The following is a 25531-nucleotide window of genomic DNA, read 5'->3' on the forward strand; positions in this document are numbered from 1 at the left end:
ATGCACACTTTTTTCCTAATCTGGGCAAATTCATGTGGGAAATGTAAAGTTTGTGAATCATTGGTTGACCTTCATATCTATTCTTTCTCCCCATTTGACAGTCATTCATTTTGCCACTAAAGTGCTCTTTACTCTCCCATATAAGCACCCCCACCTGCGATCATCTTCTCAATACTGGTTGGCTCTCCCTTACCCCTACAGTGGAAAAACACTCCACAAAGCTCTTCTTCTAGTTTGGCAGCACTCTCTCCCACCGCTCTTCTCCAAAGCACTCCGCTCTGCCAGCCAACCCTCCAAAGCGGCCTTGTCCTACCTCACATTTTAGATGTATTGACCTCGTAGACTTTCACCACTGGAATACTTGTTTCTTTGACGTATCAATTTCTTTCACCCTTTGCCTAGTTAAAACTTCCTTCATAGCTCATCTCCTTCGTGCTGACAACCATCCCAATAAACGCCCCGCTTTTGCCCCAGACTTAATGACTCCTGATATTAATATGTAAATAGCTACACATTTATCACGTCTTTGCACCATATCTCACACTGCATCACCTAGACTATATGGTTCATCCTGAAGTTCTCTTATGACCTACGGATTGTATCCGCATGCTGTGTACATTGTCTTTGTTTGAAATGCCCTGGCCTCTTGTGAAATAAATGCAAAAATAATTAGCTTGAGCCAGAATATTTTATGAGTTGATTCCAAAGAATATCTTTACCACGTAATGCATAAGCGTCATCTCAAGCCTTAAAATATGAATTATAGGGGCAGACAGCACCACACCTGTAGCCCGCAGGTCTTAGCCTTGACTGATCATGCCCTGGGCGTTTGTTCATCAGTGCCTTGGGACTCTGAACTTTCAGACTGAGGAAATGTAAACCCCATGCAAATTGCACCTATCGAGTGCTGCCTGAGAGGACCTATAAGAAAAATCAATTTTCAATAGAATGTGAGAAAATTGATAGGATTCACAGGCATTTTGCATAGAGAGCTCTTAAAATATCACAATAATGGCATATCACAGTGGTCTGGTTGACATTTTCTCTGGATTTAATTTCAGTAACATTGGGTACAGTTTTGCTTTGTATGGCACTTGCGAACAAGGGTGGTGTTAGGGTGCCTTTGTGGATGCCGGACGGCCAGCAGGAGCCAGGTGAGACCTTGCCACTGAGGTAATAACTGCGGAGTCGTTGGACAGGTGCTCACCGATGTTTGGCGGATATCCCATTACTATCAACTTCGCATCTAGGTTATACAGTTCTTAAAGCACCCATAGGTCTGATGCAATAGTGATAATAATACCTTAAGAAGCTATTGATATATCAATACCTACGCAGATGCAAGGTCTCAGTTGCATTATTGCAAGAGACGCATTTAACCTTGCAAACACTCACTTCATTGCGCAAGCGTTGGAGAGGCACAATCATAGGGACTATATACTCTGGCTATGCTAGAGGCGCCTTAATATGGGTGGCACCCGGGACCCCGCTACAGACATTGCACACATGCATGGACCCGAATGGACGCTATGTGATACTAGAGGGGCTGTTAGATGTCGCCCCAATAGCACTAATTTCACTATACGTGCCAAATTCAGGACAGTCCATGTTTCTGCATGCACTGACCAAATCCTTGCTCCCTGACCCAACGGAGCCTGCGTACTGGGAAGGGGGGGGGACTTTAACTGCACACGGAATCTAGACCTGGACCGATTGTGCCCACCACTCCCAGGGGCACGATCCATAAGACTGGAGCAACCTATGGAGACTTGGGCAGATAATGTGCACTTGCGCGACGTCTGGCGGGACATGCACCCCACGGAAGGAGTATATTCTCACTACTCAGGTCTACATGATCTGCATATGAGAATCAACGCAATCTATTTCTCCGCCGCAGCCATGCCCAAAGTGTTTCATGCGGAATACTTAGCTCGCACTAAGTCTCCGGAAGCTACATCCCCATAAATGGTCTGGAGTTGCCCTCAGTTGAAGGGCGTATTGGGGCAGTGTGTCCTAAACGCTGACCGAGGCAACGGGCACCACAGTTGCGGCTCAGGGACTACACTTCCTACTAAGCATAACAAAACGCAATGCACGTCGCAAGAATCTGAACAAATTCTTGGACCTGGCACTAGGCCTAGCCAAGCGCAAGCTGGCCATGACCTGGAAGTCGGAACTGGGGCCCGGCATACGCATGTGGCTTAGATCTTCGCAGGGCGCTAGTGGCGGAACATGAGATTCTTCAAACTAGCACTGCACACCCGTCCGCCACAGCAACTCCCACGGACTGGCACAGATATTTAACTTTCATAGAATCAAAATGAAATACCACAAATCTCACACCATAACTGTGCTGCTGTGGCTGCGCGATAACCAACAAAGAAATTAGCCACGATGCAAGACGTGTGCCTTCTCAATTATGCCTCTTCCCTTCTCTTTCTCTCCCCCCTCTCATATCCCGCCTTACAACAACACTGCCCCTACCAAGCTAACAGCTAAGTAAGAATGGAAATGATAACAGGCTCTGTCCCCAGGCACACCCACATCCCCAGGATACATTTGCACTGACACACTCAACATTACACGAGCCATCGCCCCATCCTGAACCCCACGTCGCCTGAAATGTATAAACGCCCGACTGAGGTAGGAACTACGCCCAAAATAAACCATCGTCAAGACATGTATGGTATATTATGGACAGTTGTTCATGTTAATAATAATGTTTATTGTGACATGTAACCGCCAGTTCCCATTGGGACATGAATGTTGCACTACTGCGTTGTTCTACAAATATGTCGTCTATATATCCTCTCTCATATCAACGCTCTACTAGCAACTGAATGGAAGAATAGACGCACAACCTGCACTGTAAAGGATTGGTGTACACACTCATGAAAAATCAATAAACAGTATTTAAAAAAAATAAAGAAGCTATTCATATAGATCATAAATTGCTTTCACGTGAACCACAAAGCTGAAACAATAGGAGCCATCAAGTGCTCTGTGGAACCTAGGAAATTATACTATTATATGAGTAAGGTTCCCTGTTTTCCGTTTTTACAGATTTTTACAGATAAATAAGGACAGAAAACCATTTATTTTCTTGTCTGTATTTATTTTTAAATGTAGATAAAAAACGGGAATTGGGTGCTTTTTGATTGATTCTAAATACAGGTGGGTTGAAAAAAAGGAATTTTAGTAAAGAGGCTAAAACAGCAGAAGATATGCACAAGGTTGATACTGAAATGTGCACATTTTCATATAAGTGCATTGATTTATCTTCTGCAGGTCTTCATATCACTGAAACCTGGCAGGCATTCAAGAGAGACTGCATATTTATTGGTTAAAATGTGGAAATATACCAGTTTCATATTTTTTTTTTTATCAAATCCCATTATAAATATGGATAAATACAGATAAGGTTGCAAAAAATAAATATGGATAAATGCAAACGGAAAATTCAAAAAAATAAATACCATAAAACCGGGAGCCCAAAATATAAGAGATATGTGTCTACAAATCAACGTGAATTATCACCCATCAACAATTTTCAATATGTTTTTAAAAGGCCCTTAGTGAATCCCCACACAGTAGCTTATCATTTTGTGGGTATATACCCACTTTGTCTCAAAAAACAGCCTTCCATATACTGAAAGTGCACTAATTTTCCTTCCATATACCAGCTTTTAATGTATTTTGTGGTTATTAAATTAAAACTTCTGTAATCTCTACCCTCCATTGTATTGCTCACCAGTTTCTGAAAATGCAGTAAATTTGCACTGAAATACTAGCTTTTCAATTTTGGAAATTAAAACTAAAAATAGCTTGCCATTTTGGGAAAAATAGCATTTTTTTTTTGCAAATACATTCATTTTATCGCCTACCATTATTTTGTTCTTTCGGAAAATATAGTCATTTCCCCCTATAAATAACGTTTTTCGTCTTTAGGAAACGCACACAGCTTTGCTCTCTGTATCAGCACGTCATAGTAATCAAGCACTCACATTTACTAGAAACTCAGAATAGCGATGCAGATTTACATTCTTATGTACATTACATATGCTCAGACACTGTCATTGAATTCCTAACTTGCTGCAGTTGTCCCTTGCATGTCCATGTACGCACATTATATGATGGGACGACCATCCGATGCACGGGATGCCCACTTAATGACAGTAATGCCAGGATGGTCCACCTAATACATCAGAAAATGGAAGGGGGGGACATGCCAGGCATGCTTGCTCTGTGTCAGGCTAATCACCAGAAGCCTAAAACTGAGATCTAACATAATCTGTTAATGATAAGAACCAGAGGGAGCCCATCATTAATGTCCAGGCTGTTCTATTCATGCCACTCGTAACATTGAGTGTAGGTGCCCTTGTGTAAACCATGGCTACAGCTCTTGAGCTATTTTGGTGATTCAATATTCAGCTGTTTAGGGACTTGACACCTTCAGTAATGAACGTTACCCTACATGCATTTTAGGGCAGAGAGACAACAATTTGCAATGGTCTTTAATGTTCATGTCATAAGTAGAGTGGGCACTGCCAAATGTGCATGCTATGTTTTTGACTCTGCTCATCATTAGAGGGCAGTAGAGACTGGCACTAGGGTATATCATTATATTAATAGTGCCAATGCTATAGTAGTGAGGGAAGATAGATGTAAAAGTTAGCTTTTGCTGAGATCTGACACCTGCTTTATGGCTAACTCACTTGCCTGTACATGCATTATTGTAACCCTTTGAAAAACTATAATGAAATGGTTCAAAATATTTTTAAAAAAATGGGCATGGCCTTTCCATCATGGAACAAAACCTTCAGGTGGCTGCAGTTGTTTTGGTGACAAATCGTTGAGGTGATGGCAGGGCAGGGTAGGGTACCAGAAAGAACCTTCGGCAGCATCTTGGATGCTTCCGGGTCTTTTGTCTGCTGTTGTGGGATGATTGTATGGTTGTGCCCGAAGCAGCATACTACCTTATGTACACTACCTCGTGGGTGCAGCAAATAAGTATCTGAAGCTGAGTCAAAGGAACTGATCCTGAGTTTGGCGGGCAGCCCACCTGGCCGCCGTGTTGGCATAGGCCTTCCACAGCGCCCTCTAGTGAAGGATCACCCGCCCTGCATTGTCTGTCAAGCGGGGATGTCCCTGTGTACATTCTCGGTGCAGTGGATGCACCATAGGCACAGCTGAATGCTGAGCACATGACATGTCAATTTTTTGTCATACTTTTGTTTTTAACAAACTTCCAAAGCAGGACTTTGAGAAAAACAAGTGTTCAGTGGCCCTGACATGCAGGGAGTTCAAGCCCCTGAGGGTCATTGCTTGTTTTCCCAGTCCGGCCCAGCCATGCCTGGCACAGCAACTTGGACGTGGAAAATCAGCGTCAATAGCCCTGCTCTAAACAGGGCAAGCTACTGCCACTGTGGCAGTTGGCCCCAGAGGCATCATAAGAGTTTTGGGGGCCGAGAGCAAGATATATTTTTGGTGCCCCTATTTGGAACAACTCTATATTTTATTAACCTTTTGTTGCTAACTCAAGCCCTATGTTGCCCAACAAGATTGAATTATACATTAAAGATTAAGATACAAAAATACACAGAAGTGAGTTAGAGAGAAAGTTCACTTTCCCAATTGGCCCCTTGGAAGGTGGGGACCCTGGGCAGCTGCCCACTTTGCCCATGTCTTAAAGCGTCTCTGGTTGGCCATGTGGCAGATGTACTGCCGGGTCAGTATCTATAGACTGAGTCACCTGAGGCTCCAATGGCGCAAAGCCTGCACTTCCTGCACAACCACACGTTCAGCTGGAGCATCGACAGTTTGTGGAGGGGCTCCCACTACAGCAAACTCTTAACTGAGCCCCAAACACCCCTAGCAATTCAAGGAAGACTTTCCTGTGGCTTCTTAGATAGCCGAAAAATTGTGCATTTTAGGTGGTAAAAGTAAGTCTCTATTTTTCTCAAAACAGAAAAAAGCCCCACGGGACAGCAACTATTGAAGTCTGAAGGAAAGTGCGTGTGATTGCCTGTCATTCCATGCTCTGTACATCTAATGGCAGCCACAAATAATATTGGTTATTAGCTATACATGGCCTTACACTGCCTTTCACAGAATGTCTCAGGTACCTCTCTCGACACACTGTAACTTTTAACTACAAAATAAAAGTCGTTTTGCTATTCGAGTTCAAACTAAAATCGCCTGCATTGTGTGGTTTTGTACCCTCGCCGAGCACCAGAGGTATTCGGTTGCTTCACAGTCTAAATTTAGGCTGAACAATTTGAACATAAGCAAATAGTGTAGAGATGTTCTGATGTATATAGCCGATGGTGCAGCGGAAACAAGAATTTGCATTCGTCTACAAACCTAGGAGAACACGAGCCAGGATGCGAGCAGGAAAATCAACATGTAAAGATGAAGGCAGAGCCATGCCGTTTATTGGACCAAACAGCTCCAGGGAAATATCCCATTTGAATAATGTACGATCCTGCCACAAAATGGCCTCCTCGATAGGTACTGAAACTTTTGTGCCTCTGATCCCTAATTATTGAAGCCTCTTGGCCACAGCACTCAGCCTCCTGCCATACTTTAGCAGCCAGTGAATTACAACCTCTTGGGGGAGTGTAAGCAAGCTATATATCTTTTTTTAAAAAAACTGTACAAAATCCCTCCTCCCATTCAAACTGTTCTCTTCCATGTGAGAACCTTCTTCAGGGGTGGGTGAGTGGTATCCTTCAGCAGGGGAGGGTGAGTGGTATCCTTCTTCAGGGGAGGGTGAGTGGTATCCTTCAGCAGGGGAGGGCTTGTGAAGGCATCAGCCTCTTGGCCACAGCACTCAGCCTCCTGCCATACTTTAGCAGCCAGTGAATTACAACCTCTTGGGGGAGTGTAAGCAAGCTATATATCTTTTTTTTTAAAACTGTACAAAATCCCTCCTCCCATTCAAACTGTTCGCTTCCATGTGAGAACCTTCTTCAGGGGTGGGTGAGTGGTATCCTTCAGCAGGGGAGGGTGAGTGGTATCCTTCAGCAGGGGAGGGTGAGTGGTATCCTTCTTCAGGGGAGGGTGAGTGGTATCCTTCAGCAGGGGAGGGTGAGTGGTATCCTTCAGCAGGGGAGGGTGAGTGGTATCCTTCTTCAGGGGTGGGTGAGTGGTATCCTTCAGCAGGGGAGGGTGAGTGGTATCCTTCTTCAGGGGAGGGTGAGTGGTATCCTTCTTCAGGGGAGGGTGAGTGGTATCCTTCTTCAGGGGAGGGTGAGTGGTATCCTTCTTCAGGGGTGGGTGAGTGGTATCCTTCAGCAGGGGAGGGTGAGTGGTATCCTTCTTCAGGGGAGGGTGAGTGGTATCCTTCTTCAGGGGCGGGTGAGTGGTATCCTTCAGCAGGGGAGGGCTTGTGAAGGCATCAGTCAGCTGCCAAGGGCTATAGCAGTATCCCCGCACAGGTGATGGCATGCGGTGGGCATGTGACATCTTCCTGCGGGTGATGGCTGGGGCTGCCTGTGCAGACAGCTGAGGGTCCTGTCGCCTCATACACATTATCACACTGCGCCAGCATGCATGCAAAGAACATACATTATTATGGTACATCCGAGATGTACACCAGTTATACCGAATGTGCCCTTAGGTCTAGTGACATCCCAGGGGCCCGGCTGTTGTATTTGGTAAGTCTTACCAGAAGCCGCTAACTTCAGAGCATGCACCAAACATAATGAGGAAAAGTACATTGCGTAACTTCCAAGTGCCTGCACCAGTGTGGTTAGTCACGCGCACGTTTACTGAGTTCTCTAATTAAGTACGTCTGCCAAAGTACTCTAACTCAGCCTACCATGTGAGCCCAGCAAGGCTCCTTCGTTCTTTCCTCACACTCATGGCATGTTGGTGCTTTACCTCAAATGACTGAGCATTAGTAAAAAATACATATGGCCTCACCTCCACCTTATATACCATCAATAATGCAGCATTAATTGGGATTTTCTTCTGCCAGCCTTAAAGAGTGCAAAAATCATGCCTCTTCTCAAGGTACCAGGGCAGAACAATCCAATGCCTTCCATCTAAATGGCTATCCGCCTCTCATTGGACAGCATCCACATTAGCTTTAGTTCCATAAAACACACAAGTACAGGCTTCTGGGTTCTCATGACAGCCTTTAATCCAGAAGACAACAACATAGCCCCATTGTGTTGTGGATTAACAATTTCATCAATGTTTCCAGCAGCAGATGGCACAATAGCTGCCTCCAGGGAAGTTTGCACGGGATTTACCCACATAATTAAACAGCAGAGTGAGTGCGCCTGCTACTAGGAAAGCAAGGTATTTCTGAAGTTGATGGACTGTACTGTGCACAGTAGTAAAGTGCGATAGCTTTCATCAAACTCAAAAGTAGGTATGGTTTGCAGAATGTGACAGGTGACTACACCTCAGAAGTCCTGCCCCAGTAGTGACGTCACTTCCACCCCATGTGCCCAGGAACTGATGTCATCTGTGACCCCTGGTCCAGAAGTTGCAGCCCAGAAATAAAGTCATCAATGGCCTCGTAGCTGGAAATTACGTTGCTTCTGCCCTTCCTGGTACAGAAAACATTTCCTGTAAAATATTTTCACTTGTGTTTTTTAAGATGTATGCACATACATATTTAATATTAACTAATAAATTACCTTTCTTTTTTTTTGAACTGCAGAAAGCCTCAACAAAAATCGATAGTGCTAACGGTTCATGGTCGGAAATTACATCTATTAATTTTTATTGCTTATGCTTACAGTTCAACTACCCGAAGCAGAGAGATGTGTTTATTCTGATGACAGTGATTGTTTTGAAAAGGCAGCCTGTGGTGTGCCCCTTAATGACATTTGGGAGGTGAAGGTTTTTGCAGCTTTTGTTGTAAATGCCTGTCCAATATACTAGCGCTCTTCTGGACATAAAATCAACATTCCTCAATAGAACACTCTCAAATGTCTACAAACCTCATACATGTCAAGAACTATTCGCCGTGTATGCTTTTTGTTAGAACCTCACAAAGTTTACATATTGCTGAGGCTGTTATATAATTTGATAGGAAAAAATGTGCCTCCCAATATTATCCATATCTTGCCAAAAACCTTCAGAGAGATTCAAGCTGCTTGTAACCCTCACAGAAAACTTGAGTGGACACAAGGTCAATTTTCAAAGATTGGTTGAAAGAGCTATAGAAAAACACATGGTAATGTTCATTTTAATTATCGCTTAGCGCTCTTAGCGCGAGGATAATTATCGCCGGCCAACTCTGAATTTTATCGCAGAGATAGCATGCTATCAGCAACGCTTATCTCCAAAGCGATAAAATTCAGAGCGCAAGCTGCCAATTGTGCGATTATCGCTAGAAATACAGCGATAATCGCACAAGTTTTGGCGAAAGCTTGCTGATAGGGCAAGGCATACTTATCTATGATACCCACCTTACATAGGATATCATGGCTAAATCAGTTTTGAAGCAGGCGTAAGGAAAGTAGTGATAACAGAGGTTACTTTGCTTGTCGCTCTGCAGGTTAGCGTGCCCATTGATAATTGGAGAAATGTCGCTTAGCGACATTTTTCCAGTTATGTCAAGGCAGGAACGCCCACTTTGCATCTCATTAGAGATGCAAAGATGGGCGTTGGGGGAAAGAGCGATAATGCAAGGATTCACGCGATAGCGTGACCTTGCTGATTAGACGATGAAATTATCGCCGCTTTCCGTCCGAAAACGGACGGTAAAGCGGCGATAATTTCATCTCCGGGGCTTGATGATATGCCCAAGGTTTTTTTAGCACCCCGAAGGCTAGTTTAAAAATTACTATGCCTACATATCAATGTTACTTATGTTTACATACTTACCTTTTAGGACGCGTGACAGACGACCATCCACAGTCTGGCTCTTACATAAGGTCTGGATGCATATGCATTGCAAAATTGCTATACCTGCTGCATTAAAAAAGAATAGCAGAAGTACAACATGTAAGTTTGAAGTATATGAATTTCTGTGTTCCACCAGATACTCCACAGTGTAATAGCCTAATGTGCATTGCCATCTTACGTGTACAATCCTAGCTACCTACAATGGATGAATATTGGTATTTTTACAAGTACCACATTCATGGATTGACTTTACCACCAACTGTGAAAGTGCAAGGTGCCTTGGAACATTTGCTTTAGGATTATTTCAACAATAAGGGGTATGTTCTATTTGATAGAGAAATGTATGAATTAATGAATGCTGTAAGCATGCCATGTATACAAAGTTGTAGATGTGGAGAGAGGGACAGGCTATATTATGCCATTAAAATTGTCCTTCCTTTTATGGATTGCCCACATGAGTGACATGGCTGATGCACTGTTGAGGAAGCTTTATTATGATAAAAAGGGATTGGAGGTTTTGGAAGCTTTGAAGCTCTGACCAGGAGCGTTGGGGCTGAATAAGATCCTTTGGTAAACAAGTGATTATCTTGAGGAGACACATAGGGGCCGATTAGGATGGCGGAAGGACCACCACCGCAGGGCCGGCGGTGGTGGTCCTTCCGCCATCACATAGCAATTTACCCACCACCCAATTAGGATGGTGGTGGGTACCGCGGCGGGCGCAAAGTCCATCCGCCACTTCACCGCCAAATGCAATCTTTTCGATTGCCTGGCGGACGGTGCAGGGTGCCTAAAATGGTGGTGTGCCTAGCAGGCACCGCCCACTAGATTACAATGCTGGCGTCAGCCAGCCTTTCCATGGCAGTGGAACTGCCATGGAAAGGCTGGCAGAGGCTGGATTCGGAGGCCCGTTGCGGGCCCCCTCTGTGTTGGGGGAGCTGTTGCTGTGCATTTCCCTGCACTGCATAGCTGGCACCGCGTGGTGACTGCCATGTAGTGCAGGGAAATGCACAGCATGTCATTTTGACATTGCGTACGGTGCTGCAGCCAGCAGCACCGTCCGCAATATTAAATGCCCTGGATGCGCCCGCCAGTATGGCGGACGCATCCTAATTGCAGTGGTGGGACCGCCGCAGGTCTGGCGGGTGGTCCCACACACCGCAACGATGGCGGGCAGCCTCAGGTCCACCCACCATCATAATGAGCCCCTTAATTTCTAAAAAACCCTCTCTGAAATAACGTAGGAGAAGGTGAATGGTGGTGGAGACTATAGACTATCAATGGCAGGCTGATTTAATTTGCCTTCACAAATTTGCTAAAAATAATAATGGTGCACAATAACTGTAATAGACGGTTTATCGAAGTATGCCTTTCAGAGCCGCTTAAAGACAAAACTGGTCCAAGTGTTAGGGACATTTTTAGCAAAGGCCAAACACCTCAAAAACTACAAACAGATGCTGGAAAAGAATTATTGAACAAGCAGTTTCAGATATTATTAAAACAGCGTTCACTTAATCATTTTATCATGCACACTGAAATGAAAGCAGTAATAGAGCATTTTAAGAGAACTTTAAAATCGTAAATGTATAGACATTTCACAGCTTACAACACCTTCCAATATGTGGATGTCTTACAGTCACGTGTAGATGTCTATAATTCTAGTTACCATTGGACTATCAAGATTACACCTAATTCTGTAACATGGCGGAATGCTTTACATGCTTAGAGGACAGTGTACACTGATCAATTCATAGAGAGGGCAAAACACCCTTTTGAAAGAAGGTGATCATGTTAGGATGTCTCAGCTGAAAGATGTATGTGTGAAAGGTTCTCAACAGACTTTTAGCGCTGAAATATTTTAGTGATGAAGGTTGGGCTTAAAGAAGACATTTATATTTATGACTAAGAAGATTGTGAGTTCAAAGCTGTTTTAAAGACTTCTAATAAAAACTTTTTTTGACTTTGTCTGAAGACAGTTGATTATCTGAGCATGTGTCAATTCTAGCTGGGGCTTTGCTTGATGGCATCAACCACTGCTGTGACGCTTCACTAAAAATATACATAAGGAAACCCGGCATGGAGTAGCTCCACCACCTGTTGCCTCTTGTAAACTTAGCCTTGGCTCTAGTTAAGGTAGTTCAGGTTTGGGGATATTGGATTTCTGTGAGGGCAACTTGCCAATCCCCTTTTAAATCCACCGGGTTCGCCAGTTTTATTGTGAAGTTAGAGATCCAAATGTTGGGGAGCATATCTGGTGAGGTGTTTTAAGGTGAAGTGGTATAAAATTATGAGGTCTCCATATAGTTAGTTCTTCAAGAGCTTTTCATTCTTATGTCATTTAAAGAACTAGCCTCTCCAGTATCTTCAGTAACTTTAAAAAAAATTTTTTTATTGTTTTGAAAATCAAAATCGTAATGTGAAACATGTGTTAGCATGTCACCTTCATTGAATACATCAATCTATCCAGTGTTAATTATAACATAATAATGAGAACAATAAAAAATAGACAGTTAACAATTCACAGCTCTCATGGTACAATAATATTTCAATGTCCATAATGGATGTAGGGGAAGTTGTCCTGGTCCATAGTTGTGTCCCATTTCAGTCCATCTTCACCTTACATCTCCCTCATCCGGCACATCCATATGGTTCACACAGATAGTTCCTTATTTCTAACCCACTGTTTGAGAAGGTGGGATTAAGACGAAGGGACCAAGGAGAAACAAACTGGACTGTTCCTATTGGATCAGGGTCAAGACTGATTTTCATATAGCTGGGTCTTGGGCTTTAGGTTTTATATGTCCTGGTAGTGGAAACCTTTTACATTTGTTATTTCAATACTGAAAGGCCTACCTCTCCCATACAATAACATTGAAGAAACCTTATTACATTTTATAAGTGTAATTTCCAAAAAACCCAGTTCACATTTGGTGTCTCTGGAATTGGAATTTAAAATCATAACTTATGGTGAAGTAGGATTTTAAATTACAATTTGAAAATCCCACAATTGGAAAGTTGGAATTTTCTTGCCTTAGTCATTTAGTGCCTGTAGCCTGTCTCTGAGTCACATGACTGGGTGTAGCTGAGAGTTGGGCTTTGTGTATTTCTCCTAGACAGACACACACAATGGGGAGCTTTGGGGGAGCTTAGGTGTAACTGGATGGGCCATCACTGGCAGGATGGGAGGGAGGGAGGAGTTGGGCACAACCTCACATACACTTGAATAGTCTGTGTCCTGTCTCCACACAAAGGCAGGGCACATGTACACTTTAAAGGCACAACTGGGTATAAATACTGTCCCTCAGGCACCAACTCTTCAGTATACTTCTAGACCAATGGTTATTCTGCAAGAAGAAGGACTGCTGTGCTGCTGAAAGTACCGTCACTCTGCTAGACTGCTGCTCTGAAAAATGGCTGCCCTGCTGTCCTAACCTGCTGCCCTCTTGCCTGACTGAGAAGGACTGGACCTGCATCTCTTGAACCCAGAACCAAGATTGACTCCATGGGCTAGTTAGCTGGCCTCCTGATCTGAAGCCTGAGGGACATAACAGGCTTCCAACATCCTTACACCTGCACCTAGAACCTGCTATGTGAGTCTACCCTGCCAAGTAGTGCTGCCCCAGTACTTGACCCTTGGAAGTGGGTTTAAGGTCCTCTGCTGATCCAGCGGAACTGACGCATCTCCTCTGATGCTGGCGCAACCCAGAGCCAAACCGACTCATCTATGCTTCTGCATGGATTGGACCCATTGCAAAGACCCACATCACCTTCAGAACTGTCCCTGGACGATGCATCCTTGGTGCAGGCCCTCACATCCCTCGTAGACAGCAGCCTTAATGACATCACTGGACTTCACATCTCAGCCTCACAGCGCCTCGGAACCGATGCATTGCCACGATTGCGCACTGTATCTCCGACGTCAAGCTCTGTCGACTGGCTCCTCAGTGATGACGCAGGTCATCGCATCTCAGCCTCCCTGCATCTCAGAACTGACGCATCACTTTGGCTGCATGACGCATATTCTACGTGGATCCTCGTAATGCTCCACAAACAAGAATTTAAGGTACTTTGTTCAGTGGGCCTAGCTGGTTCCCTGTTTTTGGCCCGCGCTACATCGTGGTCGGCCTAAACTTGTGACTTTGTTGCAGTCTGGCATGACCAGCTATCCACAGTTGCTGATTCTTGCTTTTTGGCGCTATTTTCAATAAAATATTTAAAACTGAATATCTCCAGTTTTAATAATTGGATGTTTGTCGTTTTGGTTTTATTTATTAAATCGTACTCTGTTTTTCTAACTTTGTGTTGGATCCTTTTTGTGTGGTGTTTTTCACTTTGATACTGTTTGAAGTGTTGCCCAAATACTTTACACATTGCCTTTAAGTGCCAAGCCACCAGAGAGTTGAGCACAGGTTAATTTAGGGTTGACTTGTGCCTCATCCTGACAAGGATTGTGGTTGCTGCTTGACCAGGGTTCACACCCCAGTCAGTCAACAACCCAATTTCTTACACCAAGCAAGTAAACTTCCTACCCTGTCTCATTTGTAATTTCAGAGACATTTTCGGGCAGTCTGCTGCAGGAGCATGTGAACTATACAGACTAGTGATGATGAAATTATTGAAATATTTGAATTCCGTGCAAGCTCGCCGTATTCTGGTTATTGGCCTCTGTGAGTTTGTGTTTCTGAAGCCTTAGTGAGTGCCACAGAGGAGGCCATAGTACATTGAAAACACATTGGAAAGGTGGCAGGACCTGAACTATGGTGCTCTGTAGCAGAGGACGGGTAGATCCTGCACCATTTTCGACAGTGTGAGCTCCTAATCTAAGATGGAAAACAGCTGACCACTCACAGCCTGCGCTTTAAAATGAGCGACACACCAGGCTACAAGTTAAAACAACAAGATCTGTGTCAACCATGACGCATGTTAAAACAAGTTGCTTCAACTTCTCACATTGCACATAATGGGGAAATGTTACTGGATATGAATAAATTGAGAAATGTATGCATAAATCGCTCTGCCCTGTGGCACGGCACCATACACAATAGATAATATGGCGGTCCTGCCGGCCCCCACGACCGGGGAGGTGGGTCTGTCGTGCACAGCAGTGACGCAACAGGCGCGCCCCCTCTTTCATTGGCCAAGCTGGGTCGTGACCCAGAAGTGAAAGGAATCACTTCCGGGTCACGCAAGTTGCCAGACCCCCCCCTGCCCCCCTCCCCCCCCCGGCCGGACAGAACCGGTCTGGGGGCTAGTAGTTGCCATAAAAGGCTGGGGAGCAGAGGAATCTTCCTCTTTGCCTTCCGCGCTCCCCAGCCTGTAGTACAACCTCGCTAGGAGGTTACAATTTAATATTTGTCATTTGTTTTCCTACAGGTGGCTGCTATTGAAGGAGCGTTGGGCCCCCATCGAAAATATCGCGACCGTGGTTGGGATCGCTGCTGGCGGTGTTGAGGCGAGGTCTGCTGTGGCTGGGAGCGAGGATCGTCGGGAGCTTATCAGGATTGCCCCAGGATCGTTTTGGCAGCAAGGCGAAGGTCGACATCGCGACGTCGGTGTTGGCGTACGGCCGCGAGTGCAGGTAGCGTTAGGAGTGCTGCAAGATCGGGTAAGTGCGGAGCCTTCGGTGGCTCCGGTGCCAGTTGTGAGTGAGTCTTGCTTGATTGCCGGACAGCGTTTTAAAAGTCTGGGACGGCGTGTAGCATTGCTGATCCCACACTAGCGTATGCCCGCGAATGGAGTGACTCCCAGCATTGCAAGAGTCGGGGACGGCGCACAGCATTTCTGGGCACTGTGAAAGTTTACCAGCGGCTGGGAAGGGAGCGATTTTGTTTTGAGTCAAGCTTGTGGTTTCTGAGTAATCACAGAGCGGTAGTTTAGTAATCAGAAGGTGCAGTACAGAGTTCGATTCTCTAGTAGGGATTTACATAAAGGGAGAGGTTTTTTACAGTGAACAGAGCGTCAGTGTGGTAATCAGAAGGTCCAGAGTTCGATTCTCTAGTAGGGCTTTAAATAAAGTGAGAGGCTCCTACTCTCAGGGGGAAGTGTTCAATGCTTTATTTATGAATAAATATACGCTTATCTTATAGTAAAAGCTGAGACTCTTACTCTCAAGGTTATGTGTTCAAGTTCCATTGTGCCTGTTCTGTTATATCTCTTTTGAACCAAATGTTTTAAAGGAAGCTCATGCTCTCAAGGTTAAGTGCTCAATGCTGAATGTTGATATGCTACAGTTTAAACAGAGCATACTGTTGGGGCAAATAACTGTGACCTAATGATTAGGGTCTGCGGCTCTTGCGCTTTTGTTTTTAAATAAGCATACTGTTTGTTAGTCATTCAGGATTGGAGCTTGGTTTTTGCGGGGAGTGCGGAGCGCACAAAGGCATTATAAATTGGGAGTGCGCTTCAAACAATTTTGTTTATCTATTTCAGTGATAAAGTGCTGAACAGTATTTTATCCAGAAGAACGTAGTTACGTGGGGTATCTTTAGACAAGTTAAGAAGGTAAACAGGGCTAGCATTGTATACGCGGTGTTAGTCTAAGGGTCAAAGCATTTGGCAGGAACTTAAGGGGCAATGGCAGGAAAGATGAAGTGGGGCGACAAGCGCTCTCGCATGGAGTATATGATGGAGACAATGATGCGAAAGATGGTTACCATGGACAAGAGATGGAAGAAGGTAGATAGATTGGGGCAAAACCTGGCAGATCTCAGGGAGAGGGTTGAGGGTCAGGAGGGGACATTGGAAAGGCCCAAGTGCACCATAGTACCCCCCAAGCCCAGAGGTGAATAGGAGCCCCTGCCTAAGCGGGTTAGGCCCAAAAAGGGTGGGACTAAGGCTAAAACCACGGCTCCGGTGTCTCAGCCCAAGGATGGGGAGGTCCCTGGACCATCAGGAGTGGTTCCACCGGGGGGAGCCCCTTTGAGTGCTCCGGCCCGGCTATGCCAATGGGGGTGGTACCTTTGGGGGAACCTTTGACTGATCCATTAACGGTCATCCCAGCAGGAGCAGTCCCGGTAGCCATCTCGCCACAGAACCCAGGGGTGCCAGGCAGTGGGGTCCCAAAAGATAACCCAGCAGGTACTAATCCGGTCCCAACGGATTTGGTGGCACATTTAGCATCGGTTTTGCCTTGGTTGGGGAAAGCAGGGATTTTGTCGCCAACAGTAGGGGTGAAAGACATACAGGGGGACCCTGAGGCTGAAGCAAGGAAGTTGATTGCCCAGTTTGTGGTAACACCAGTGGGGCCACTAGGGACAGGGCAGGCGCCTATTTCTCTTCCCAATCTCAACAATGGGGGTACATCAGTGGATGTCAACAAGGAAGTACCGGTGGTCAGCCAGGCGAAGGAGAAGCTGACAGAACCTGCTGGAGTGACCACAGCAGGTAAGCAGGGGACACTGCCAATGCTGGAAGTGGGAGAGTCTCGTACCGGGAGGGAGAACGTGGCTAGGCATGTGTTGCACAAGTTGAAGGAACTCCTTTGGGCAGGTTGCTTTTCAGTATTCATGGCAGTAATGGCGGAACGTTTCCCCAACATACAGGCAGAGATGGCATGTTACCAGAACCGCATTACTATGGCTCATGACAAATATGTGGGAGGGGGTTGGAAGCAGTATGACATAGATTTCAGGAGGGCGAAGTCATCTGACCCTGCACTTTCCTGGAACCAGGTCGATACGATCTCTTGGTTGGATCAATTTGGTGCACCACAGTCCAATTATCAGTTTAGCACAACGCAAGCTAATAACAGAGGACAGGCGGCTCCAGCTTTTCATCCTTATCAGCCTTATAAGCCTTTTCGGCCTGCGCAGAACACAGCCCCTGCCCATGGCTCGGGGGGGAGGGGGGGCGGAAGGGGACTTGTTGGGATTTTAATAGGAGAACATGCACTAGGGCGCCAGGCACATGTAAGTTCAAACATGCCTGCTCTATCTGCGCAAACCCTTCCCACCCAGAATCCAAGTGTCTCAAAAATTCTAGGGATAAAGGCAAGAGAAAATAGGATTGATGGTAGAGTGCTCCAAGTCACACATTCCCCCATTGATATTACAGCTATGACCCCGTGGCCTAACAAATACCCCTGTCATTCTACTGCTAGGACACTGCAAGAGGGTTTCACATATGGGTTTAGGATCCCTGCCCCAGATTATGTCGGGACACTTGAATGCAAAAATCAATTGTCAGTAAGGACTAACCCAGGTGTGGCGGCAGCTAAGATTGCTAAAGAGTTACGCCTGGGCAGAATAATGGGCCCGTTTGATCACATTCCGGTGCATAATTTTGTTTGTTCTCCTTTGGGTGTTGTCCCCAAAAAGGAGGAGGGCGAGTACAGGTTGATCCATAATCTGTCGGCACCTGGAGGCAATTCACTGAATGATGCCATCAGTGATGAAATTTGTAGTGTGAAATACGCATCATTTGATCAGGCCGTGGAAATGCTTAGGGGACTGGGCCCTGGCGCTTTGCAGGAAAAGTCTGATATTGAATCAGCTTTTCGTCTTTTACCGGTTCACCCAGAGGACTTTCACTTGCTAGGCTTTAAGTTTCAAGAAAAATTCTACATGGATATGTGTATGCCCATGGGTTGCCGGGTCTCCTGCGCCTATTTTGAAAAATTCAGTTCATTTTTGTTATGAGTTTTTAGACGTGTGACCGGGCACCAGTTTGTCATGCACTATCTAGATGACTTTCTTATCCTGGGGCCGGCGGGCTCTCAGAAGTGTGCATGGGCATTGCAGGAATTCTGCACACTCATGCGGGCTTTTGGGGTTCCCCTGGTGCCGGGAAAGACTGTTGGACCAGCAACAATGATAGAATTCTTAGGTATTGAGCTAGATTCAGTCCAAGGGTGTTTCCGCTTGCCGGAAGATAAGATTAAGAAATTCAGAGCAGCCTTACAGCAATGCCTGGCCAAGGATAAGGCGACCTTACATCAGTTGCAGCAAACAGTAGGACAGTTGAACTTCGCCCTCAGAGTGATGCCAATGGCACGACCATTCTCCCGCTCCATCGCCCAAGCCATGACCGGGATTCAAGAAAAACATCATCACACCAGGCTGTCGGCTGAGGTTAGGCAGGGCATGCGGATTTGGATGGCTTTCCTGCAGGACTTCAACGGCAGGGTGGTCTGGCCCGGTCCACCCACTACCTCTGCAGAGTTAGGTTTATGGACTGACGCTGCGGGTAGTGTGGGATTTGGTGCCATACTTGGCGATGAGTGGGTGGCGCAACAGTGGCCAGACGCATGGGTGCAGAATGGATTAACGGCTAACATTGGCTTCTTAGAATTGTTTCCTATCTGGGTGACCTTAACGGTATGGCCTGACAGACTGTGTAACCAGTCTGTAGTATTTTGGTCTGACAACATGACTGTGGTGGAAAGCATCAATCAGCAAGCAGCGAGATGTAAGATGATCCTCCGCCTGTTAAAAGAGATAGTCATGTTGTGCATGAAAGAGAACATACTGTTTAAGGCTAAACATGTGCCAGGTGTGTTAAATAATGCTGCTGATGCACTCTCTCGCTTCAAGATGCAGGTCTTCAGAACACACCTCCCTTCTGCAGAAGCGAACCCAACACCCTTCCCAGAAGTACTTTGGCTGATTGGTGCCCCCACCTACCGAACCTCGTGGCAGCTAGCCTAGCTCCCAGGACCAGAAAAGCCTATGAGGGGGCGTTTTGGGCATATTGTACTTTCTTGGGAAAGGATTGGGCAGAAGAATGGCATGCCCCAAAGGCACTGCTACGTTACTTAGGCGTTTTACATGAGGAGGGGCGCTCAGTGGCGGCAGCCAGGCGCCACATGGCAGCGATTTCTTTCTTCGCCTGAGCCAGGGACAAGGGGGATCCCACTGATAGCTTCACAGTCAGGAAGGCTTTAAAGGGTTGGCAGTGCATCCAGGGAACAACACCCGACTTAAGACGTCCAATAGGAGTGGAACTGCTAGCAGCCCTACTGGGGACGCTTGACGCTGTCTGCAACACCAAAGGGGAAGCTTTATTATTCAGGGCGGCTTTTTCACTAGCCTTTTATGGCGCATTTCGTATTGGGGAATTGGTCGCCCAGAATAAGCAGGATACACAAGGGGGTTTGCAGTTAGACCATGCAAAAATAAATGGCGACGCCCTACTAATAGCCATTAAGAAGTCCAAAACTGACCAAGAGGCCCGCGGTGAGGGGTTGGTTTTGCATCGAGCACATGGCAATCCACGCTGCCCTGTAGCACAATTGGAAGCATTTTTGCGGCATAGACCTTCTACAGGGGGTGGGACACTATTAATCCATGCAGACGGTACACCTCTCACCCGGTTTCAGTTTAAGAGGGTCATGGATATGGCAATTAAGCAGACAGGTTTAGATCCTGCTCACTTTGGAACCCATTCTTTTAGAATAGGGGCTGCGACTGAGGCAACAGCAAGGGGGTTACACAGCAGCAAGGTCAAGAGAATTGGGAGATGGTCCTCCAATTGTTACAAACGCTATGTGCGGCTGCACATGTTGTAAGTAGGCTATGTGCACTGTACTGATGCGTGTCTTTTTTCTGTTTAATCTCTACAGTTTCTCAAACCTGTCACGCAGGGGGGAAACTGGCGTCGGATCATCCGCAACTAGCAAAGCAAGGACATGCACCTCTGCCAGAGTCGGGAGCACAGGTGGTTTGGATTATAGGCCATTCATATGTGAAACGTTTGAAGGCATTTTTCTTTTCAGGGAACTGCATACACAGGGCAGAGCAGGCTGGTTTAAAGGTCTCATTCCATGGGAGAGGGGGCCTTTGTTTTAGTCAGTGCAGGGGTTTTGTAGGGGATTTGCTGAGCAAAAGGGGTCCCCTTCCAGATATCATTATCTTACACCTAGGAGGGAATGACCTGGTGAATCTGGGTAGAAGACTGCTAGTGGAATCCATAATAACAGAGGTGGGTTGGTTAGCAAAAGCATGCCAGGGATGCACCATAGCATGGTTGCAAATGGTACCTAGATGTCAATGGAGGGGGGGGAGTCGGTAAGGGCACTGAACCACTCAGTAAGGCGTATCAACAACAAGAGAGAGAGGTTGTTTAGGTCTCCTCATTTACAGACGATCGCCCACGGGTGCATCAGGGGGGACCCATGCTTCTTAAAAGACGGTGTCCACTGATCAACGGTGGGTAATGCAATCCTCTCGGAGAATTAGCTGGCATGGTTAGTGGGCTTGAAAAGCAGGGCATGACCTCCTAGCTAGCATGGTGGTGGGGGGGGGCAGATAGTCGGGCAACTATGCTGGCCTGCGGCGGTAAGGTCATGATTTGTGAGCAGTAAATTTAAGGTCCTTATGGGGCGGCGCCATTCTTGAATGGGGTCGCCCAAGGGAGAGGGACATGTCGTCCCTCCTAGAACTCCAGGGGCAGTTACAGCCTTTTTGGCTGTATGGGTGCGGATGAGAGGGGAGTTACGCTTTTCCTAGGCTGGTTGGCCACCCCGCACGTGCAGAAAGGTGCCAGTAAAGGGCACAGAACTGCAAGGGCCCCTGATGGAGATAGTATACAGAGCGTACGGGGGTCACTGGGGGGGGAAGTACCCTCACGGTGAACGGGCCCCCTGCGCATGCGCACTCAGGTGGGGGGGCGGGGCTTAATTGATAAGGATCTGACACCAGTTATTGACCTTGCCGTAGGCTCAAACATGGAAACGCAGAAAATGATTGCCATTATGATTATGGATGATGTTATGTTTAGATTCGGATAGGAATAACTTGTATTAGAGTTATGTTAAGGATAGCCATCTGATATCTGTACATATCAAATGTAATCAAATGTCAATTATATGATTGTCTGTGTAATTTTTTGTAAATATTGTTAATATTCATTGTTTGATTAATTTTGTTAATAAATACGGCCGGGGGTTATCTACGACCCCCTTGTCCAACTAAACTCTTGTTCTTGATAATTGTGTGGATCTTGACAAGTGAGGAGGGGGTATAGGTAGTACCAGGCCATATAGAAGAGGCGGGGCCAGCATCGGACACGCCGATAATATGGCGGTCCTGCCGGCCCCCGACGACCAGGGAGGCGGGCCTGTCGCGCACAGCAGTGACGTGACAGGCGCGCCCCCTCTTTCATTGGCCAAGCTGGGTCGTGACCCTGAAGTGAAAGGAATCACTTCCGGGTCACACAAGTTGCCAGCCCTCCCCAGGCCGGACAAAACCGGTCTGGGGGCTAGTAGTTGCCATAAAAGCCTGGGGAGCAGAGGAATCTTCCTCTTTGCCTTTCGCGCTCCCCAGCCAGTAGTGCAACCTTGCAAGGAGGTTGCAATTTAATATTTGCCCACCCACCATCCCCTAAAGCAAAGGTTGTGTAGTGTATGATTGTCTTCTCTTTTCATTTTAGGTTGTGATGTGTAAATAACTTGTTTTTTCCCCTTTTTAAAGGTAAAAATTGTCGTATTTTAGTGCGATTCCGTGGTCAGGCGATAAGGTCATGATTGGTGAGCAGTAAATTTAAGGTCCTTATGGGGCGGCGCCATTCTTGAATGGGGTCGCCCAAGGGGGAGGGACAAGTCGTCCCTCCTAGAACTCCAGGGGCAGTTACAGCCTTTTTGGCTGTATGGGTGCGGGGGAGGGGGGAGTTACGCTTTTCCTAGGCTGGTTGGCCACCCCGCACGTGCAGAAAGGTGCCAGTAAAGGGCACAGAACTGCAAGGGCCCCTGATGGAGATAGTATACGGAGCGTACGGGGGTAACTGGGGGGGGAAGTACCCTCATGGTGAACGGGCCCCCTGCGCATGCACACTCAGGTGGGAGGGCGGGGCTTAATTGATAAGGATCTGACACCAGTTATTGACCTTGCCGTAGGCTCAAACATGGATACGCAGAAAATTATTGCCATTATGATTATGGATGATGCTATGTTTAGATTCGGATAGGAATAACTTGTATTAGAGTTATGTTAAGGATAGCCATCTGATATCTGTACATATCAAATGTAATCAAATGTCAATTATATGATTGTCTGTGTAATATTTTGTAAATATTGTTAATATTCATTGTTTGATTAATTTTGTTAATAAATACGGCCGGGGGTTATGTACGACCCCCTTTTCCAACTAAACTCTTGTTCTTGATAATTGTGTGGGTCTTGACAAGGGAGGAGGGGGTATAGGTAGTACCAGGCCATATGTACCGCACACACGGCTGCTTGTTGGGGAGGCTGCCATCCGGTGCAGCAGATTACGACAATGACGTTACTTGCAGCGCACCTTCCGAGGGTAATCCAGGGACGGATTGTGCCCTTATATTACCTGCTACTGTTCTGCGATCTCGGAGCTAGCAGTGGCATAGCCAGTGTTCACAGAAACCATGAAAAGCCTCCCGCTCTCTGTGGGACATGTCGGTTTACAGGGCTTCTGAGGCGCACACACTCCCTTCCACCTCCTCGCCCCATTGCTCTTTTGTTGCCTCCATAGCTGACTGCAGCCAGCTCTTCTTCAGCTGAGAGCACTGGCCGACGAAAGCATCGGCGCTGCGGGTAGGCACTCTGACATCGATGGCAAATGTCTGTGAAATTTTCAGAGACATTTTCGGGCCCCCTAAGTTGCAGGCCCTGTGCGGCCGCACGGTTCTCACACCTCTAAGACTGGCACTGCCTGAAGTCAGCACAAGTTGCACGAGAGCTGTATTTCTGCCTAGTGCCTAGAAGCCTGCCAGCCTGCTGAGTGTGAAGGAGATTGCCTGACCCTGCAGGAGGATAAACTGCATAGGAGGACAAGGCTAGATGTGTTCCCAGAGTTTGGAGCTGCAAGGGTTCACTTGACTTCCCTGAATGGTTCACTTTGCTAACTCTGTGAGGTACTACAACCCCAAGCAACAGTATGGCATCCGGCAGCACTGCATTGTGACCAGAGGGACCTGTTCCGTCTAGTCAGGATATGCTGTGAGTCCGGTGAGGCCCAACAACACTATTTCAGAGAAGGAACACCAGTGGCCTAGAGGCTGCAACTTCCGAAGAAAAGTAACTGCTGCCAAAGCCTGCCATTCCACTTGTTCCCAGCGGCAAGATCTGAGAGATGGATCTGCTGCCCGCAATCCTGTGCCTCCTGAAGCAGACACTGACTGTGGGGCTGCAATGAGTGCAGGAACAGTGTCGCAGCCAACAGGTGGCATAAAACCTGAAATCAAAGTGTGAGAGACTGAGTCTTGAGCTCGAAAAGATAAAACTGCACCTTAGGAAGACTAACAATTTCCAGCATGAACTTTTTTGGTCAAGATCCGAGGAAAATGTCCTACCGGTTACCAAACATGATAGCTGCTTGCACAGCTTAATAGTGGCCTTGCACCTATGTGTGATTCTTGCCTTTAGTTAAAACACTTTACAATGGCAGAAAAACTACAATGCAGAAAACAAAGTTCACCAATAAGGCAGCTCTAAAATAATACTATGCAGGTGTTAGAACAGCTAAAAAAGCAGATTTTGAGGAGAGGATAGTGGCCCCGGCATGCGATATATGTATGTTTTAGGCATAATCAGCCCATCAGATTTAGGACATTCCCTGAATGCATAATATGTCAGTAAGATCCGAGAAGCATAGTTCTTATAGCCAACAAGGATCCACATCCTTTAATAGGACAGCGCAATTTTTGAGCTTTGTGTAAAAAAAATTAAGTAGCAGGTACAGTGCGGGCTCTAAGGCAGTGCAACCAGTGCAACTGCACTTGTGCTGACTTCGGCTGGAAAGGCCATGTTTACAAGTATAGTATGAAAATCCCCTGCTGCCACTTTACTGGCCTCCAGATATTTTCAGGCAACAGTAAAAATGTCAAGATAACGCCGGTGATTATGGTCTTCCTAGAGGAAATTTCAAAAGTTTGTCTAGTGGAAGTTTTGACTCATGGTAATGTGCCAACTGCAAAGAACGTGTGCCATGCAGATCACAAAGTGCATATAATGCAAATAGGTCAGTGGGTTACTGCTTGTGTCAGAGAGATCCTTTTGTTACTTGAAGTTGATGGGTAAAAATCCTAACAAGAATAGTGAGCTATTAACCATCATCAAAGAGCTGCATGCAATCAACAAAGTATAGATTAGTGTTAGGATTTTTCCCCAGTCTTTCATTATCCTAAAGTTTGGAAAATGGTTAATTTGGATAGAAATCAATTCTGATTACTAAAGAGAATCCCTAACCATGGCGGTATGTTTTAAATTCTGAGTTAGTGCTTCTTCAGACAAAGACTCTTAAACTATACTGCCTACCAGCATGGATGACATGTGACTCCTATACCTTGTAGTGCTCTGTCTTACGTAATATTTCTAGTACACTGATTTACACACCTACCATCGATTGTCTGTGTGTGTGTAGTGTGTGTGATGTAATGTGCTCTGATACCTACACTGGTATGAGTGGCGCTATAAAACTAATTAAATGCATCTGAGAGAGAGTGTGGTTATGCAAACTTGAGGGGCACTGTTAAAGGGTGGTAATGAGGGAATCTGTGGCGGAGGTGGTCGTTGGGGGGCACCAACAAACATTGTCACACTGGGCTTCACCAGCGCTAAAGCAGGCCCTGACCCAGCATATTTAATTATTATCCGATAGGAAACAAAATATAGATTGAGGGGTGAGTGCTTGGGGCTGGAGAAACTCCACAGACGTTGTTCTCCACTCATACAGAACACCACGTGGCAGGAATGCA

General features: G+C 46.1%; 1 long non-coding RNA gene across 1 annotated transcript in view; it reads left to right on the forward strand.

The window, feature by feature from the left end:
• The window catches only part of LOC146867690 (uncharacterized), a 376821-nt gene that overhangs the window by 340721 nt on the left and 10569 nt on the right, over window positions 1–25531 (forward strand). The window contains exon 3 of the long non-coding RNA XR_014962017.1: window positions 15241–15472. This is a non-coding gene — a long non-coding RNA (uncharacterized LOC146867690). The remainder of the gene's footprint in view (window positions 1–15240; window positions 15473–25531) is intronic.

Source organism: Triturus cristatus, chromosome 1_2 (assembly GCF_964204655.1).
Source record: "Triturus cristatus chromosome 1_2, aTriCri1.1, whole genome shotgun sequence".
Classification (NCBI taxonomy): domain Eukaryota; kingdom Metazoa; phylum Chordata; class Amphibia; order Caudata; family Salamandridae; genus Triturus; species Triturus cristatus.